Source organism: Elephantulus edwardii, unplaced genomic scaffold (assembly GCF_000299155.1).
Source record: "Elephantulus edwardii isolate Elephantulus edwardi_28Jun2011 unplaced genomic scaffold, EleEdw1.0 scaffold00202, whole genome shotgun sequence".
NCBI classification, from domain to species: Eukaryota; Metazoa; Chordata; class Mammalia; order Macroscelidea; family Macroscelididae; genus Elephantulus; species Elephantulus edwardii.
Window position 1 is genome coordinate 4,348,412 of NW_006399952.1, and position 21,491 is coordinate 4,369,902.

General features: G+C 40.3%; 1 pseudogene; it reads right to left on the minus strand.

The window, feature by feature from the left end:
• Nucleotides 1–10,125: 10,125 nt before the first annotated feature.
• LOC102856802 lies at nt 10,126–10,424 on the minus strand (annotated as a pseudogene).
• Nucleotides 10,425–21,491: the final 11,067 nt, after the last annotated feature.

Consider the following 21,491-nt stretch of genomic DNA (forward strand, 5'->3'; position numbering starts at 1 on the left):
AGAGGCTCTTCCTTGGAAAGGGACATCATGCTTGGAAAGGTCAGCAAAGGAGAGGAAGACCCCCGATGAGCTTGTTTAACACAATGACAGCAGCAATGGGTTGAAGTGTATCAGAAGTGGTGAGGATAGGACAGAGTTTAAGTCTGTTGTGCATAAGGCTGCTATGAGTTGTACTTGACTCAACGGCACCCAGCAACAACCTTACAGTAGTGCTTGAGATTCTTTTTTGTCACCTTTCTTGCCTAGACACTTGAAAATTCCAGAAATCTCAATTCATATTACCTGATTTTCACACTCAAGCCAACTCTCTTGCCTACCCCACTCTATTTTGGGTTGGTTTTATAAATTCTTACCATTTGAAAAAGAAAAATCTATCCTTCCAACCCCCTTTGTGCTTCTGGTTTTGTTTTTAGTTTTTGTAAAAAGAAATTCAGTTAACTAAGAAAACTCTCGGCAACATTTCCCAGTGCCTTTCCTTTTGCTCTTTGGAGTGAGACACACATTTTGTGGTGGTGATGGAGAGACGACTCCAGAGTTACAGATGCTGTCCTCCAAGCTAGGCGGGAAGGAAGACACAACCTAGGGAGGACTGAAGGAGTAAAGTTCTAGGCACTTCTGAGTCACTCCTCCGGGAGCTAGCTGTCCGGTGGTAGTTGTAGAGGGAGCGTGTACACACACACACACACACACACACACACACTTTCTCACACACACACACACACTCACACACACTCATCACGGTGACAGATGACCTATTGAAATCATTTCAGAGCCGGTCTGTGGTTGCTACGACAACCAATGCTCTCTTGGCTTTCATCTGGCCATGTGACAGGGACTTTGACGTCAGCTGGAGGCAGAGTCTGGGGCTGAGTCCACACAGTCAAAGGCTTGGGAGAATCCGTGGATGCTGGACGCTGCTGCTGCCGCCACTGCCTCCTTTGCTGCCCAGCGGCTGCAGAGCATGGGCTGTTGAATCTCGCACTTCTGCCCTGTGAGGTAATTAGTTTGCGTTCTGTACAGCAGTTAGATGCTTGGAAAACTCATGGTGCTTTTCTCTCTTCCAAGTTTGTCTTCACGAGCAGTAATTGTTTGTTGTATCAGGGAGGGAAACGTGAAGCAGCTTCGTCTAGGGGTTCGTTTTGTCTCGAGCCTTTAGAATCTGGTCGCATTGGGATGCATGCTCTGTGCAGGAGGTTAAAGTCTAATCGCCTTGCTTGCTCAACACTTACCAGCACAGCATTGCCTACAGATAGAGCCCGAGCCAAATATTCCCGGTTGAATTCCAGGAATCCTCTCTTCAGCATTGTTTTGGGTTTACAAACTCCACCTGCCCAGCAATGGGTTGCAAACTTTGTGTTTGAACAATTGCTTCTCTAGTCTGAATCAGCCTGGAATACTTTGCAATTGGGTTTCTATCTTTGCCCGCAGCTTTCATAATTAGTAACAATAGGAACGGCGGGAACATGAGTGAAGATTATACTTAGAAACAAAAGTTGGGGTTTTTCTTATAAATAAGGGCATGTGGCAGCCTAAAAATACCAGGGAAAACTGTCAACAGCTTCCTGTTTAGAGAAAAATAGTCTGGACTATGCCAAGGAGGTTGAGATTGTCATGTGTGTGTGTGTGTGTGTGTGTGTGTGTGTAGAGATGTTGTTTTGGTCGTTGAAGCAAATGCACATTTTTAGCCTCCTCTTGAGAAATTCAGTTGTGAGGAAACTATTACTGAGGAGTCTTTGCTGAGAAGTCATGTAAGCTGGGCTTTAAATTTTTTTTTTTTAATTGGAATAATTGCCTAGAGAAGACAATAATAACCTTACAGTGAAAGAGATAATTTTCAATCTGAACCACAGATATTGTCATTCCAGATTTGCTTCAGATCTTGCACGAGTAATCTGATAATTGTGAATAACAAGATCTTTTACCTGCTAAACTTACCACACTATAATGCAAATTGTGGTTTTGCTGTTGTTCTAGTTCATTTTCTTTCCAAGTTTAGTCATTTGGAGTTTTTCCATGGCACATAATGTGGATCATCTTGTGGACAGAAAGCATTTGATACCAGAGGTGACTGAAGCTGACACTTACAATCAGGATTCTAAACTTTCAACATTTCACATTCAAGCAGGGGGATCCCAAATTTGAGGCACTGTGTGTAATATGGCTGGTATTTTGAAGAGTACAAAAAAAATAGTTTAACTATATGTATGAAGTATATATACTTTATGGAATAAAAGTCATACCACCATTTTTAAAAAGAATATATTCTGATTTTTTGTATGCTTTAGTAGTTTAAGAACGCTAACAGCTGGGATTTGTGTCTTTCACTCTGGGATGAAAGCCTTTTGGATTTGACTACAGTGATGAGTGAATAAATGATAGAATGTCAATAATTTCTCAATTTCTCTCAGTGAGCAAATAGTGATTTAACTGACTGGCATTTGATACAGTTTTTAGCCAATACCTCCCTTGGAAAATGTCTCCAAAAGTCCAATATACTCACATTCAAGGCACATCCACTGAACTATCACCTCAGCACTTCATTTATCTCTGAAGTATAACAGCCCAGAGGTCATATTCTTAGTACCTCTGGGAGTATGTTCTTTGATATGTAACATATCAGTGGTGGCTTAGTGGCAAGAAATTGCACTGCAATCCCAAAGGCATACAGTTCGAAGCCACCAGCTGCTCCTTGGGAGAAAGATTGGCAATCTCCTCCTATGCTATTAAGTCCTTCTGAAAACCTACCAGAGGGTCAGCTATGAATCGGTTTAGACACTATGGTACACAACAACAACAATGCATAGGACTAGTAGAGGCTTCATTTGAAAGAACTCTCTTTGATAGAATACACTTCACTGTTTAGTTATTTTAAGTAAGACATTCTCACTACAGGTTTGGTTTTGTTTTGGTTTTGGTGTGTGTTCCCCCCAGGTAGCAAAGGTTTATTAGTGCTCTGTGATGTCTTAATGTTATAAAGTTATAGCTTCTGATACCCTTGTGAAATAGAGTGGATTTTAGCAGTACAGAAGTGTAAGAGAACACGCCCCTGCTGCTGGCATCATGCCAGTGATATAGTTCATCAGAGAAAAAATCAAGCTCTGTTGGGGAAGTAGAGATGCTCCGGATTCTACAGGTCTTTTCTTATGGGTCTCTCATCAGAATCATCTACTTACAGCAATGAAACAGTGTGAATTTCAAGGTCAAGTTTGTTTCCACTTCAAAAGATTAAAAAAAAATATCTTGGCAACAAAGAATTTACTCTAGGAACCTGGTTGTTTCTTTATAAAACCATTATGTATGTTTCAGAGATTCTTAATCTTTTTGATATCTTGGAACTTCTTTGGCAACCTGGAACAGGCTGTAGACTCTTTTCAGAAAGGTTTTTCCTTTTTTTAATGAAATACTCAGGTTTATAAAGGAAGCCACTTCTGTTGAAATTTGACATGTTTACCCAAATGTCTTAGAATGGTAATGTCTCTCATTAATAACATGTTAATAAATAATGCATGCTATCAAGAGATATTATAACTCTTATAATTTTGAAGTAATGAACAGAAATGACTTTTTTATATCTAGGGTCTGTTGGTGCAGTGGTTAAGCATTCAGTTGCTAGCTGAAAGCCTGGTGGTTTTTACCCATCCAGCAGTCCCCGAGAACAAAGGCCAAAGACCTTGCTCTCATGACAATTCCAGCCCAGAATACCAGATGCTGCAGTCCTTCTCTGTCCCGTGGAGTGTGTCTATGAGTTGGAGACAGACTTAACTACACTTACAACAACAATACAGGAGCTGCAGAGTGATACCAAAAAATACCCCTTTTTCCTCAGTACCAAAATGACAGGTACAATGCTTTGTGGCCTGCACTCTACTGTCCTAAAAGAAACCCTAAATTTCTCTTTGAGGTTGGTGAAACTAAAGACATATTCCTTTTCTCATTCAAGTTCCTGTGCCTTGTTGAAGTCTTTTTACCACGGAGTTATATTCTATTTTAGCCAATGATGGCTCCAAGGACATAGAACTACATTGGAAAAAAACCACAACATCATTTCCTCCAAGTTCAGTCTCAGCACATCTGATTTTATGCTCTGAATGTGTGAATTTCACAGTACTACATTCTGTGTGAAGAGGAATGCTCTGTCCATATAGCTAACAAACTGTAACCTTCTTTTCTTTTTCTCTTTGAAATCCATAAACTGTCTTTTGTTACTGACTGGAGAAACTCTTACCTGGTTGGATAGGAGTCAAGAGGGAAAACTTAGAATGCTGAGGCTAGTTAAAACCATAAATTACAGAACTACAGCTATAGTTATTTATAAAGGGACTTTCAAGCCCTCAGAGAAGATAAGCAGCCAGTGTTCTTATATGAAGTAAGTAGAATGTTAGATGAGAGCAGAGCTAAAGGAATACTATGAAAGTATTGGAAATAAGCACTAAGAATGTAGGTGACTCTCCACATTAATGTAAAACATATGCATGCATTTGAATTGATAAATTCCTAGGTTAATTCCAACTTGGTGTTCAAGATAATCAAGCTTGGGCTCTGAAGTTTTATCTTCCAGAGGTCTCCTGCTTTTAAAACGAAATGAGAAATAGAGATCCTTCTCCAAAAATCTGAGCACAGAACCTTGTTTGATTTACTGGATATTTAAGACGAACAAAGGAAGCATTAATGTTATTGCATCATTGACCTATGAAAGTGATTGACAAGTTTCCCCACTCCACTTGGAATGTGGAGAAGGGATTGCTTGAGTTTGTTTTCCAACTAACTGGGAACCTTCAGCTGGTTGCGACCGTCATGTATCACTGTCTTCGCAGGCCTGCGTTTGGTGTGTACAAAGCCAACCTTTTATTACATCAGCACTCGCTATTCTAGCGTAAAAGAACCAGAGCTATGACATTTTGTGCAAGCTGTTGTTTAAACTCAATCCAAATCCCTAACATTTGAAATGGAAGCTTAGCAATTTTTCTTCGTGTGTTCTTGGGGGATTACGAAAGAGGATTTTCTCAAACATATCTCATTCTTTGGATCAGAAAAGAACACCTGCTTTGGGGGTTTTGAATCTCTGTGGCAACTTGTTAGAGAAACTTGAAAAAAAGTCTGCAATCTTTTGACTGCAGACTATGTTGTTTGCTTCTTTGATGGTGTTTGAAATGTTAAGTTCAGAAAGAAATATGTCATTATTTCTCATGGCATTGACTTTTATTTAAATGGACCCATGACGAAAATCCAACTAAAAATAACATTCCAAAATAGAATATTTTATATTGTTGCCAGAAGTGATGCCATAAAACTTGGTGCTCATTAAGACTGATATAAAATTACATGGTAAATATTTAAATTTGCTGGAGCCACATTCTTCAAACTAAAGACAGTGTGTTCTTTTATCTCTATGATGAACTTTAGGCTTTTAAAAAGTTTATTTTTGTCAATGCCTTTAATTAGAGACACCGCATCCCTGTACAGTTGAACTTGTGTTAAAATAAGATGTGAAACATTATATACGGATACCACATTGAAGCGCCGTGTTTGATTTGCAGAAAAGAAATATCTGGTCTGAACGCTATTCTAGTTACTGCATTTGCTAGTGGAAGAATTGTCCATTAGTTTTTGAATCCTGAACCAATAACTACAAGAAACTAAAAGCTGCCAATAAATTGTAAAGAGAAGTCAAGATTTTTCCTGTTTTCATTAAGTCCTATGTATTAGAAGTAAATGCTGAGGAGATTGTTGGCATTTTTTGACTGGTTTCTCAGCATACTCCCACAGTCTTTTGTATGATTCATGCAGCTGAAACCACGATTGATTTTGTGACGACCGTATTTACAACATCCTTGGAGATAGAAAAAAAAAATATATATATATATAGCATCCCACAAAAGTTCCTGTCTGATGTCTTCCTGTGACTTCTAATGATGATGTATCAGGTGCAGATGAGGAAGTGTCATTCAAACAGCAGGCATTGGTTAAGTGCTACATCTATTATACTATGCATTGTTAATTCATCTTCAGTGTGGTCTTTGATATATGCCACCCACTAGCATAAAGAGCCCAAGATACATGGAATTATGACTTGATGTTTTATTTAAACATTCAGGCTTTCATGCATTAAAAATATTGGGGGCACCTCCTATGTGCCAGGCAGCAGACTTTCCTGAAGCAATATGCCTCCTGATCTCCCAACTGCTGGTATCAAGAATATTGATTGTGGATCCAAGTAAGATGAAATAGTTGACCATTTCAGTTTTTTCTCCATCTATCATGGTGTTGCCAATTGGTCCAGTGGTGAGGGTTTTTGTCTTCCTGGTATTAAGATGCAATCCATATTGGAGGCTTTATTCTTTGGTCTTCTACAGCAAGCACTTCAAGTCCTCCTCACTTTCAGCAAGCAAGGTTGTGTCATGCGCATAACACAAGTTATTGAGTCTTCCTCTGATGCTGCTGCCACATCTCGAATGATTTGCTCAGCATACAGGTTAAATAGGAATGGAGAAAGGATTCAGTCCTGACATAGACCTTTCTTGATTTTTAAACCATGCAATGCTCTGTTTAAATAATAAGCTTCTTGGTCTGCTGTCAGAGACTGCTCCAAAGTACTGAGGAGCAATGACATCAATTTAAAGACTAAGGTGAAACTGATTCAAGCTATGGTCTTTGCAATCCCTTGCTAAGGATCTGAGCGCTGGACAATGAATAAGGATGACAAAAGAAGAATCGACACCATTGGTTATGATGCTGGAGAACAGTACTGAATATATTATGGAGTTCCAAAAGAACAAAACACAGTCTTAGGGAAAGTGCAGCCAGAGTGTTCCTTAGAGGCAAAGAGAGTGAAGCTTTGTTTCATAATTTTGGGCATGTTCTTAGGAAGAGCTATTCCTTGGGAAGGGACATAATGCTTAGAAAGGTAGAGGATCAGTGAGAAAAAGACTCTCAACCAGATGGATTGACACAGTGTCTGAGAGTCTATCAGAGATGACAAGCATGGATGGCACAGGATAGGACAGGGTTCAGATCTTTTATTAGTGGAGTTGCTATGACTTATACTCAACTTGATTGCACCTAACAACAATGACCGTATATTCCAAGCATTGGCTAGATACCAGCGGTATTCCGTGAGCCATCATGATACCTTCATGGAGCTTACAGTCTAACAACATAAGGGAAAGTTTTCAGAGGTCTGTGTGTATTGGTAGACCAATTACACATGTTCTTTTAGAACCTTGCTGTTCTCTTAAAAAAAAAAATTTAAAAATTTTTTTTTAGAAATACAGCTATTTCCCTTCCCCTGAACCCAAACCCCACTTTTTTATTGGTACAGTCAATAGAGTGCAATGATTTCCAAGTCTAAATCATAAAAAGAATACAATATTATTTTATTTTTTTTTTATATTCTGTGTCTCTTTTGTGCATATAAACATTTGACCTTGAAATCAAGCCACTATGTTGTAAGGAATCCCAGGCCATATGGAGAGGACATATGGAGGCATTTTAGGAAATACTCCCAGTGAAGGTTTCAGCCAACATCAACTACCAGACCTGTGAGTGAGCAAACTTTCAGATGATTCCAGACACCAGCCTTCTAGTCTCCTTAACCTACCTGTCAATTCCTGTCCAAATTAAAGACTCATAAACAGAATTAAAGAAGTTATTATATTAATCTTGTAAATTTCAAGGGAGGGTGATTTCTTGGCCTGAATAACTAAAGCATATGAGAGTAACTGAAGTAAATTACTGAAAGAATTATATAAAGTATAGGTACATAAACATTATGTAGGCTTTGTGTTACTTAGCTTAAGTTCCTTACCTAACCAGAATTATTCCACTTGAAAAAATACACACACATTTCAGTTACCCATCAATTTGCAAATAAGCTTTAGGAATATATCTTGTTTATAAATCTGGAGCAGAGTCCTACATACTAATGTGATAATTCTAGGAGATAATGATTGTTCAGTTGAGTTTGGATTGTCTGCTCTGTCAAAATATTCTTCACTGTCTCCTGCTAATTGAGACCTTCTATACTGGAACGTTCTGGTTTGGACAACAGTACTTTTTCCATCTTCCTATAGTCAATGTTTGTTGTTGTGGTGGTGGTGGTGTACCATCGAGTCAGATCAACCCATAGCTGACCCTTTGGTAGGTTTTCAGAGGTAGTTAATCATGTGGGAGGAGATTGTTCATCATTTTCCTGCTGATCAGCTTGGTGGATTTGAACTGTGTGCTTTCAGGATTGCAGTGCAGCTCATTCCACTAGGCTATCAGTGCTCACAAGGACTTACTTTGTCCTCTGTGTCCTTTTGTCTTCCTCTCCCCTACCTACTCTGTTTAATTTGTTGCCTAGATGTTTATTGTTAGATCCTATTGTCTCCTTTACTCTCTTGGCTCATTTCCATTGCATCTAGGTCTCTTTTTCAGCTCTAGTGCTTTAGAGTAAAGCTAGGGAATTTCTTGGCCAGGTAACATTTGCATTTTGCACATTCAGCAAAGTCTTTTCCTCTTGATAAAGCTGCCAGAATGGCATCTGTCCCACTGGATTAAAACTCCATGTGTTGGTCAAATGCAGCACTGATAATCCTCAGTTAAAGAAGCACCTCTTGTCTCCTCTGCTGTAGAGAAATCAATACCACTGACTCCCTTCTCTCTGACTGAAACGTCACACTATCATGGTGTTCTCCAACTTCTCTTAAGTAGCATCATTGACTCAGTCACTCATTCATCTATTCATGTAACATTTGTTATCTCCAAATAGAGAACCATGTGAAAATACTCTTCTTTTGTCTAGGAACCAGCAATGTTTTTCTGGTTGTCCAATTTGATTATGGTAGACTCAGGGGAGATGTAGTCCAACTATTCAGACCTTTCACTAACCAAAATATGCCCTGCCCTGTCTAAGTTCTTCCTGCCAAGTGGAGTAGTAGACCAGTTAGCCTTTAAGAGGTTACAATGTAGTTGTTAATGATTAATTCTTTCAAGTTGGCTCCAACTGAATAATTTGTGAATAACAACAAAATTTTGCTTGTTCCTGTACCGTCATCATAATTGTTGGTGTATTTGAACCCACTGTTGCCCTTATTGTGTCAATGGATTTTATTGAAGATCTCTCATTTCCAGGAGCCTTCTACTTTACCAAGCTTATATCAATTTCTAGGGATTGGTCTTTTAAAATAATTTCTCCAAAGTACTTAGAGTACTTTACAAAGTCTAATTAAGGAGACTGGGAGGGACATGTAACTGAGCTAGGGAGCTGTGTCTTTGACATTGGCTGTATCTTTGACACTCACAGTGCCTAGGGCTGTGCTCAGCCCCATCATGAGTCCTACTCTGTTAAATGATTAATAAATAGATCAATGACAAAAGGATGTGTGGTGTTGAGGGGACTTTGCAAAGGAAGTAAGCTTTGAGACAGATCTAAAAAGTTGGGGAACATGTATAATGTATGTGTATAATGAAACGCCTGACACATTGTATCATTATTCTCATAAACCTTTTGAATCAAGTAAAAAATAAAAGGCCATAAAGTTTCAGTTGTAAGTGTAGTATTTATACCCTAAGTCTTTGGTAGCTGATCAACAGTCTTTGTATGTGACATCTATCATAATGCTAACTGCTATATCCCATTCCTAAGAAAAACAACTGTGAATTACAGAATTTCATTTCTATCCATTCATCTATATACATTAATAATATAAAAATTATGTATATTCTATATGTAGGGAGCTCAAGAAGCTGCACTGCAATCCTGAAGGCACACAGTTCGAAGCCACCAGTTGCTCTGCGGGAGAAGGTTGTTCGATTTCCTCCCATGTGATTAACTACTTCTGAAAACCCACCGGAGGGTCAGCTATGGGTTGGTTCTGACTCTACGGTACAAAACAACAACAATACGCACAGTGTGAAGAATAATACCAAACCAATAGCTGGGTAGCTCACAAAAAAGAGCATTTGTCATTCCAGTTATGCAAGTTTATATGTTTGTAGAGATGATAGTTTGTTGGTTTTTTTTCCCCTGGGATACCATTTTATAGCACAAGCCTTATAGAGAACGGAATAACATGTTTTGCCATACTGTACTCAGTTTGGTAGAGCCCTGGCTTGGACTGCTCCTTTTAAATATCAGTTGAGGTTTCACACTTTGCCATGTAGCACATTCTCCACTGCTCTGGTTACTAGATCAGCACTGAAGTTGTTCAAAGAGACATTCTTCTCTTGGCCAAATGCATAGCAGGCCCAGAGCTTAGGTTGTACACCGGAGCACTCGCGGATTAGGATGGGTACGTGAGGATTCGCCTTTTTCAGTTCCACTTACTTTTTCTCTATGAAGTCCCTGACAACCTGGCTGCCACTGAGCATTGACATAAGTGGATGCGGATCTCCCGCAAGGCTAGTTTTACCTGGCTCCCACGAATTGCAGCGGCCTCCGCCATTTCCACTACAGAGATGATAGTTTTAATAGTCATCATGTAGATTGGTACTGTCCCTGAGATCCAACACCTGGAGGAAATTTAATCAAGGACTGCTGCTGCTGCTCCTATTGTTGTTGCTGTTGGTAGGTGCCACAGAGTCTGGTCTGGTTCACAGTGACCTGTACATAACAGAACAAAACACTGCCTGGCCCTGCCCCCTCCTCACAGTTGTGGCTGTTTGAGCTCATTGCAGTAGCTGCTGTATCAACCCTTCTCCTTGAGAGTCTTCCTCTGTTTTTTTGCTGGGCTGCTGTTTTACTAAGAGTGATGTCTTTCTGTACTGACTGGCCCCACCTGCTAAGATGCTCAAAAATATAAGATGAAGTCTCGCCATCTGCGCTTCTAAGGAGTGTGTTCTGGCTCCAACTTTTCCAAGACAGATTCGTTTGGTGTTTTTTTTTGAGGCCCGTGTTATAGTCAATACATTTTGTGAGCCTACCGCTATCCCGTACTCAACAGACTTGATCTACCCCATCTAAGACTCTTCAACCACACAACATTCAAAGGCATTGATGCTTCATTATTTCTTACTCAATTCTTCAAATTTCACACATATGCAGAGAGTTGAAAATACAAAGGCTTGGACCAAGTGCACCTTAGTCTTTAAACTGACATCCTTGCTCTTCAGTGCTGTAAAGAAATTCTCAGTGGCAGATTTGCCCAATACAGTATGCCATTTCATTTCCTGACCTCCGCTTTCATGAGGGTCAATTGTGGTAAAATGAAATTCTTGACAACTTCAATCTTTTTCTATTATTTTTACAATTACCAATCACATGAAGATTTCCAATCAGTTAAGAATAAAGAGACAGTAACCTCCATCTATGATGGTGAATATAAGATGTGCTTTATATTTATAAGACACTGTTGCTAATGTTGGTAAAATTGTAAGCCTTTGGTAACCAGTTTCTGCTTCTTGAAGTCCTTACCCTTGTTAATGTCCCTTGTTAGCAGCCAGGAGAGAGTGGAGTCTTGGCAACTCTGGAGGTCTTTTAGAAGAGCAACAACAAAGGAGGGAAGTTAAGGCAGATCACTGAGAATTCTCTTTACAGAGAACTTGAACAAAAATTTCATTGCAAGTTATGGTTTTCAGGAATTTTCTCTCATCTTCAGTTGCTTATGCAAAAAGGAAATTCTTTTAAAAAGATGTAGCTGCTGGTCCAATTTCCATTTTATAGAAGAAACTGTTGTTAAAATAGACTTATATTTATCTCTAAATATCTTGGTCAACTTCCAACTTTAAAAGTCTAGTTCGTTTTTCTTCTGAAAGGAACTCTTCCTCTCTAGTATCAAAAATTGACCAAGAGGTCACTAACCACTTTGCTAGCATCTCTGTTAGGAAGCAACTGCTTTGAAAAGGTCACTTTGTAAAGGGCATAAAACTAGTTACACTACAGGTTGACTGAATTTATTGATTTTGAGATATTACAAAAAAGAAGTCTTACTGAAATAATTTTAAATCATATCAGGACTTGGGAAATTTAAAAGGTCACTAAAACTAACCTACAGTTGCTTTTACATGCACGTAAGCTCTTTAAGAGAAACATCCCTGTTAAAAGCCCAAAATAATTGGAAAGTTTTAAGATTCAGTTGTTGCTGTTGTTGTGTACCATCGAATCAGAACCAACCCACAGCTGACCCTCTGGCAGGTTTTCAGAGGCAGTTAATCACATGGGAGGAGATTGCCCATCCTTCTCCCCTGAATTCAAACCATGTGCCTTTGTGATTGCAGTGCAGTTTCTTACCACTAGGCCACAATTTACCTCTGCAAATTCCACATTACATGACATAGAGATTTCAGCCTGTTAACCAGGAAATATGATGGTGGGAGCACACACGTGATCATGAGAGGAAAGGGGATGGTGGGCTAGGATCCATTTAAGCCGTATTCAGTACAATTTTTATATAAACACACAGGTCACCATCCTACTTCTCCCAAACAATACTATTGATCCTGTAGAAATTTCTAGTCTCAGGAATGTATCTAAAACAGTCTTATTTGAGTCTTTATCAACTCTCATTTTTAATTCCTTTTAAATTATAGAATTTTGTGTTTGCAGTAGAACATCTGGAAGATACAAAATAGTATAAAGAAGAAAATAAGCATTGCTCTTAATTTTATTGTCTTAAGTTAAACTTAATAATGTAAAATAGAAAAGTCCATTTAACTTGACTTTAACAGAATCACAAAACAACCTCTGAAATAATATTAAACATCTTGAATTTCACATGTTTCCTTAATGCAAGAATGAATGATTTCTAAGTCAATTAAGAACACTTTCAATAGGCCATTGACCAATAGATCTGCCCAATACTGTATGGTTTTTTAATTTCTTACCAGCTGCCACCATGAGTGTTGATTGTGGGTCCGAGTAAAGGGAAATCCTTGACAACTTCAACGTAACAACAAGAACATCAGCTAAATGGCATCTCCAACTGAAAATTAGAAATCAATCGAACAGTAGAAGATTGTTGTCATTTTTGTGGTTGTTTAGTGCAGTCGAGCCAGTTTACACTCGTAATGGCTCGTGTACAACAGAACAAAGCACTATCTGGTCCCAGGCCAGCCTCACACCCGTGACCGTCCATGCCCATGGTTACAGCTGCTGTCAGTGTATCTAACTGAGGATCTTTCTCATTTCCACTGATCCTCAGCCTAGTGGCAAGAAGCTGAGCTGTATTCCCAAAGGCACGTGGTTCAAGGCCACCAGCTGCTTCACAAGAGAAGGATGGACAATCTCCCATGTGCTTAACAGCCTCTGAAAACCCACTGGAGGGTCAGCTATGAGTCAGTCCCAACTCTGCAGTACACAACAACATCAACAATGACAACTACTTTATCAACTATCTCTTCAGGGTTTTGGCCCTTCCTCATAATATGCCCAAAGTACACAAGATGAAATCCCAGCACCCTCATCCTTCCTTCTAAGGAACATTCTAGCTGCAGTTCTTCTAAGAAAGACTTGTTTGCATGTTTAGTGGTGGTGTTAGATGCCATCAGGTTTATTCAGGCTCACAGCAACCCTATAAAAACAGATCAAAGCCTTGTCCAACCCAGCACAATCCTCATAATCTCCACTGTGCGGGAGCCTGTTGGCACAGCCCCTGTGGCAGTCCCTGGGTCAGTCCGTGTCGTTGGGAGTCTTCTTTTGGTAGTCCATGGTATATTCAAAATTCTTTGCCAACACTACACCTCAAAGGCATAAATTCCTCTTCCATCTTCCTTATTCACTGTCCATCTTTCTACATTCATATGTTGCTGCTGCTGTTTACTGTTGAGTCAGAATTAACCAATAGCTGATCCTCCTGTGGGTTTCCAGACGGAGTAACTCACACGAGAAGAGATTGCCCATCTTTCTCCCATGCAACAGCTGGTGGATTTTCTCTCCTGCAACAGCTGTCTGCCTTTGGGGTAGCAGCAAAACTCTTTCTCTAGGAACTGGTCCAACCTTTATATTGACCGTGGAAATAGGTGTAGTTCCTCACTGAAAACGAGACCACCTGCATCCTCATTAGTTAAGAGAATCACTGGGGAGGAATGTTCTGGGAAGAAGGAGCAGTGTGTATGTGAGAGTCCCAAGGTAAAATAGAGCAAGGCTTTTTCTGAGGGCTGGTGGAGGAAATTCAATTATATAAAAGGTTTAATCTCTGTTGAACCTATACATAGACCAAGAGGCTGTTGTGCAAACAAAGAAAGGGAACACTACAGGATTTAAAATTAAGAAAGGTATGCATCAAGGCTGTATCCTCTCTCCATACCTGTTCTGTTTGTATGTTGGGCACATCATTCATGGAGCTGGCGTAAGGATTGGAGGAAGACTTATCATTAACCTTCATTATGCAGATGACACAGCCTTGCTTGCTGAAAGTGAGGAGGACATGAAGCACTTGCTACAGAAGATCGAAGAATACGACATTCCATATGAATTGCATCTCAACATCAAAAAAACCCAAAAATTTTTGCCACTGGACTCATAGACAATATCATGTTGGAGAAAAGATTGAGAAACTGTCAACAACTTCATCCTACTTGGATCCACAATCAATGTACTTAGTACTAGCAGTCAGGAGATCAGGAAATGTGTTTTGCTGAGAAAGTCTGCAGTCAGGGGCCTCTCCAAATTATTGATAAGCAATGATATCAGTTTGAGGACTAAGAAGCACCTTTTTAGGCCACAGAATTTCCAACACTTACTGTGCAGCTGAGAGCTGCACAATGAATAAGGATGACAGAAGAACTGATGCTGTCAAACTGTGGTGTTGGAGAATTGCCAAAAGAACAAACAAGATGTGTCTTGGAGAAAATGCAGCCAGAGTGTTCCTTGAAGGCAAAAATCGTAAAACTTCAACTCACATACTTTGGATGTGTTGCTAGGAGAGGCTGTTCCTTGGAGGGGATATCATGCTTGTAAAGGTGGAGGAATGGCCAGAAAAGAGGGAGCCCCTCAGCCCTGTGGACTGACACAGTGGCTGCAGCCATGAGCTTGACTGTGTCAGAGCTTGGGAGGACGGCATGGGATAGGACAGGGATCAGATGTTGTTCCTAGGGTTGCTATGAGTAGTACTTACTCGATGGCACTTAACAACAACAATCCCTGTTGTGTCCTTTTATGCTCAGAGGCTGCTTGATTACAGGGGTTTTCCTAGCTTTGTCATTTCTGTGGGTGCTGATGTTATTATGGCTTTTTGTCTCTTAGCAGAAAATGCCGGGACCTCAATTCTAAGTGTGTCTGTAATATCTTCTTTGTGGTCCTGTACTGTAAATTTAAACCCACACCGATTTTCTTTGCAAATTTATATTAAAGGATTTGCTTACATGTGCATTAAACAGCATTAATTGTACTGAGTTCTCACTTCACAGGAACAGTGTAAAACCGCAGGCAGCTTAGAGCGGAGCTGTCAGGCTGTCTTTGCTCTCCTGTTACCTGCTGGCTGATAAGTGGTCAAACACAACCCCCTACATTTTAGAGTTCTGCTGCTTCACACTGGACCTTGCAGAACTTCCTTGACCAAAAACCTCTGGCTCAGTTCCCCATCCCAAAGTCTCCGAAGCCCGAGTGCCTTATCTCTGAGTTTGAGTCACTTACTAAAAACTAATTTTTTTTTAAACCTGGAAACAAGCAGTCTCTCAATACCTAGTTAATTCAAATCAGTCTTTAATTTTCAGATTTGATATTATGGCTACATTGTTGTTATTGTGCTGTTGAGTTAGAACTGACTCAGGGCAAACCCTCCAGTGGGTTTTCAGAGGCTGTAAATCACACGGGAGGAGATTCCCCATCTTTCTCCCTCAGAGCAGTTGGTGAACTCAAACCATGTGCCTTTGTATTTGCAGCGCAACTCCTTACCACTCAGCCGTCAGAGCTCCCTATGTCTCCGTAAGGTGTTCAATACATTTTTTCTTTCTTAAAAAATTAATTTTAATTAAAGTTTACAGAGACTTAGGATTTCCATTCATTCATTGTTACACTTTTCTCCCTGCCCACCCCTCCCCCAATTCTCTCTTCTCTTTGAAAAGTAAAAGAAAAATTCTTCCATTGCTATACAATCTCTCCCCCATAGTCCACTCCACTGTGCAGCCTTCATTCTGGACTCCTGTCTTGACAATAATACCTAATCATATATCCCTTTTAATCAGTTCTCTCCCTCATGTTTCAATGCAGTATACCTTATTTATTCCATCTTTCTCAGTCTTCCTTCAACCCCGATGTTAGTTCTGTTTTACAATAGTGGCACTATGCAGTATTTGTCCTTTTGCGACTGAGATATTTCACTCAGCATCACGTCCTCCAGGGTCACCCATTTTGTATACTATTTTGAGTTCCTTGCTTTTCAATGCAGCATAGTATTCCATTATGTGAATATACCAGAGCTTCTCTATCCATTCGTTTGCTAATGGGCACTTGGGTTGTTTCCAACTATTTGCTATTGTCAAATATGAATGAAACCTTGAAGACAATATTGAGTTTGCCTTTTCTGAGACTATTATTGTTAGTGGCTGCTGTCAAGTCAATCCCAATTTAAGAGTCCAGTTGAGGTTAAAATTTGATGGAAGTTATCCTAGGTAAATGCCGAAATCTGCTGTGGATTGTAGTCCTCTCCCTGTCTCATTTTAACCATTTCCAGTCCACCATGCATTGCACACACTATGCTTCTCTGATCTTTGGAGACAATTTGTTCCATGATTTAGAATGTTACTAAACATGCCTCAGTTGGGCACTTCAATCAAGACCCAGGATTGTCAGCAAACACCATTTCCCTGGCAGAAAAGAGACCCTGCCTTCAAGGGTACACCTTCAACCTCTCAGGATGAGAATGGGTCTGCTTCTAAGACAGAAGCTGTCCATGGCCCCTCAGCAGCCTGACGTTAAACGCATGACTGTACAAAGCAGAACAATCCCGTTTGCATGACTCAGGAGCTGCTCCTGTGAATCACCAGGGGAATGGGCTGGGGATACTAGCATGATACTGTGACTGGCGTGGACAGGCACAGTTTTGGCAGCTCTTCCTGCTGTCAAAGCCAGGGCCCAAGGAGAGACGTGAGTGCATGAACGTGATATAGAAAGCGACAGCTTTCTGGTGAGTCCAGGCTCTAGCAGTAACTGGGTGCTGTGTCAGTAGACAGGAGAACCTACCCAAATTTCCAAACACAGACACTTCCAGCCTATAGAGTCAGAATCAAAATGGTACAGTTAAAAATGGAGATTTCCAAAACTGAATCAAGAATGAGAATTGATAGGTGTGGTGCTTGGAACCTGCCTTTTTTTACAGAAGCTGCAGAGGGTTTACTCTGCCTAATATTTTCCCTCTGTAGGAGCTCTTGTTATGGACACATTGCCAAGATCCAGTAATCTCCAGCCAAGGCTGTGGCTGGTCGGCGCATAATCTGAAGAGGAGAGTTCTGTAAGCAGGTGCTTATCAAGGAGTTAAAAAAAAAAGTGGGTGCTCGTTGGAGTCTTGGCAAATAACAAGGTAATTCTTGCTTTAGGTGAGAGTAAGTCACAAATAGAGAGCTCTAATGGTTTAATTCATAGTGAAAGGCTGTATATCTCTGGTGGTTTGAATCTGCCATCAGCCGTGTAGAAGAAAAATGGACGGTCTCCTCCTTCTGAGATTTACAGCCTGAGAAATGTGGAGGTTTAACCATGAGTCAGAACTGACTCAAATGATGGAAAGTGAGTTTTCAAGCCACAGACTGTATTCCAAACCTGACAATGAGGGATCACCTGACATCATTAGAAACATCCGTTTCTGTATAGATCATGGCAGGCAGATGGAAGTATTAGCCCAAGTAATTTATATTATGCTGGTGGCCTCGTGGAAAGAAATTGTGCTGCCAACCCAAATGTATGTGTTTTAAGCCAGCTAGCTGCTCCATGGGAGAAGGATGGGCAGTCTCCACCTGTGTGATTTATTGTCTCTTAAACCTACTGGAGGGTCCCCTGAGGCTTGGCTCTGATTCAATGGTACGTAAGAACAGCAAATTTATACTACTAGAAAACAAATCCCAGAAGTCTCTTTGATTAAGCTAATTTACAAATCTCTCAATAGAACTATTATAAGTCCCCTAAGATGAGTGAGTTGTGAGATTTAGCAAACGTTCCTCTTATTGTTAGGTACCAGCAAGTCAGCCACAGCTCACAGCAACTTCATGAACAGCATATCTGAACCTCGCCCTACCCTTATGCCATTCTCATTATCTCTGCCATGCTCAATCCCATTGTTACAATCACTGTGCCAATCCATCTCCTGGAAGGTCTTTCTCTCTTTCATTGACCTTATGCATTTCTCAGAAGGATGTCTTTTTTCAAGGATTGGCCCCTCATATAAGCATATCTGAGATAAAGTTTCATTATCCTTGTCTCCAAAGAGCGCTTATTTGCACTGCTTCCAAGAGAGATCCATTTGTTCTTGTGGCGGCCCATGGGATATTTCCCTAGTACTTTTCACCAATGCCACATTTAAATGTCATTTTGATCTTTCTTCTTTGGTCTTCTTCATACAACTTTCAGATGTATATGAGCAAATGAAAATGGCTTGGATCAGATATACCTTAGTCTTTAAACTGACATTCTTGCTCTTTAGCACTTTGAGAGGTCCTTGACAGCTGATTTTTCCACTGCAACCCATCTTTTGATTTTCTTGACTGCTGTAACCGTGGGTATTGATTGTGGAACCATGTAAAATGAAATCGTTGACTGTCAATCTTTTCTTCATCTATCATGTTTCCTATTGGCAAAATTGTGAGGATTTCTGTTTTCTTGGTGTTGAGACGTAACCCATATTGAAAGCTCTAGCCTTTGTTTTCTGCAGTAAGTGCTTCAAGTCTTCTTTACTTTCAATAAGCAAGGTTGTGTCATTGGTACAACACAGGTTGTTGATGATCCGATTCTGATGCCAGGTTATTCTTTATATAGTTCAGCTTCTAAAATAATTTTCTCAGCATACAGATTGACTAGTTATGGAGAAAGGATACAATCCTGATGCACATCGTTCCTGATTTTAAACCAAACAATATTTCACTGTTCTGTTGGGACAACTGCTTCTTGGTCATTGTATAGGTTTCTCATGGACACAGTTGAGAGTTCTGGCATTCATGTCCTTTTCAGTGTTTTCCAATTCACACAGTCCAATGCCTTTGCATAGTCAATAAAATAGAAAAAAAACTATATTTCTGGTATTCTTTAATTTCAGTCATCTGACATCAGGAATGATATTTTTTTTGTTTTAAGTTCAATAAAAATATAGGCTAACAAATCAAGTCTGAACTCAAGATAAATAATAACTTTAAATCTCATTGATCAAGAACCTGGGTACTAAAAAAAGTTCATGGTTAGAACCCACCCAGCAACTCTGTGGGAGAATGAACCTGGCACTGTCCTCCCATAACAATTCCAATCTGGGAAACCCTTTGGGAGCATTCTCTTTGGTCATACAAAGTCATTATGGGTGAGAATCTATTTTGCAGCACACAATGATGACAACCTAAAATCCTACTTTAATGGGATGATCTGTCTTTTATGTGAGGCCCTACTCCTAAGCCTATTCTATAATGCTTGGTCACCAGATCAAGGCTGTCAAATCGAGTGTCTGGCAACCTAAGCTGACCAAAGTGCAGGGGAGGTGATATGTTCTATTCATTTTTGCCTTCCTACGAAAGACAAAGACTATCAAAACAATCAGCGTACAGTAGGTACTCAGAGAGTCAGTGTTGAGTGTTTCTGTTCAAATGAGGCTGGCCTTGGTGCTGGCCATTGTGAGTAGAGCTAGCAAGGCTAAAGTGCCCACATCCATTGTTGTGTGACCTTCGGCTGTCTCCTTGCCCAGGAACTCAGTCACTTGTAGGATGAAATGGTGACAGGCAAGTCTCGTCTTACAGAGGAGAGAGCTCTCTCTCTTGCACCCTCCATAGAGCATTTTCTCCTACAGCTTTTGCTGGCTTTCTTGGGAATAAACATCACTTCAAATAACACATGAGTTACTGGAAAGACTTTGTAAATTAAATCACGTTTCCCCACCAGTTACTGCCATTTTTAGAGATGCGTCTTCATTTTGAATTGGTTTTCCTCTCAAGGCTAATAAGGTAATCAACTCCACATGGGAGAAGTTTCTATTTCAAGGAAGCTTTACAAAGTGGAAAAGTGCTTGGTTCGGTCCCTCCTTTCATTTGTGAAGTCCCCGTCTACTTTAAGTTGGGCAGCACACCTGTTTCTAGGAAGCTGTTCATCATTAAGGCCGCCCTGGCTTTTGTGATAGTGTGCCAAGAAACTTTCAAGAGACGTATTCTTTCTGATTTATATTCCCCCAAATTGCTAGTCAGAGGAAGATATTAAGAGGAAAGAGAGTAGCTGCCGTCTACAGGTAATTAGTGAGTCTGTGCTGTCTGCTTGGTTTAATTCCACTCTGGATCCTTGTTTATGATTAAGGGGGGGGAAGTTTCTTGGCACTGTTTAAGAGGAGGATCACTTGCTGCTCCTTGTTTATCATACCAGCATTTTAATTTGCCTAAGCAATGCCCCAAGGGCACTGGAATCACTCATTTCTTATTTCTTATTACTCACTTTTAGGCAAACTATTATTAATTTTTGGCTGCTAGATGGAAAACCTCACTCACAATGAAATTGATTCCAGCCATAGAGCATTATATTAATCAGAGTCAGCTTCATAGATCCTTTAACTGTTTCCCTCCTCAGAGTAGGCACATTTATCGCTGTTCATGAGTTCCAGTGCAATGTGGTGGTGTTGTTTTTATGTACTATCAAATTGGAACTAACTTGTAGGTGACTCTCCAATAGGTTTTCAGAGGCAATACATTGCATGGGATGAGACTGCCCATCATTCTCCTGTGGGGGAGCTGGTGGATTTGAACTGTGGGCCTTTGGGCTGTCAGTGCAATTCCTTACCATTAAACAATCAGAGCTCCCTAGTAGAATATGTTGTTGTTGTTGTTGTTGTTTGGTGCCGTTGAGTCGTAGACGACTCATAGCAACCCTATGAATGACCGGCCTGAGCACAGTTTGTACATAGAGTTTCTAGAGGCAAGCCATTTCGGAAGTGATTGCCGCTCCTGCTTCCAGGCTTGATTTAGTCGGAAAGCTTCAGCCAACACTGTCCACCATCGGTACCCATTACCACGATTGGCACATCACTGTCACAGGCTTCAGCATCACAGCAACACGAGTTACCTCTGTACAGCAATGCACAGACCAGTGCTATACCACCTAGAAGAATGTTTGGCAGGAAAACAGAGCAAACCTGCACGTAACAAACACATGCCCGGAAAAGCAGTCGACTCCAAAAGCTTGCCACGATTCCTGCGCTCAGGCCACCATGCTCCTTCTGGCAAGGAGAACTTCCCAAGACCAGTAGAATATGTTGTTGTTGTTGTTGTTGTTGTTGTTATGTGCCGTCGAGTCGCCTGCGACTCATAGAGACCCTATGCACAACACTTTTTGAGTAGAATATAGGAAGATCAAAATTTAGGACATTTGTTTCCACTTATAGGTTATCCTTGTGTGTGAGGAAGGA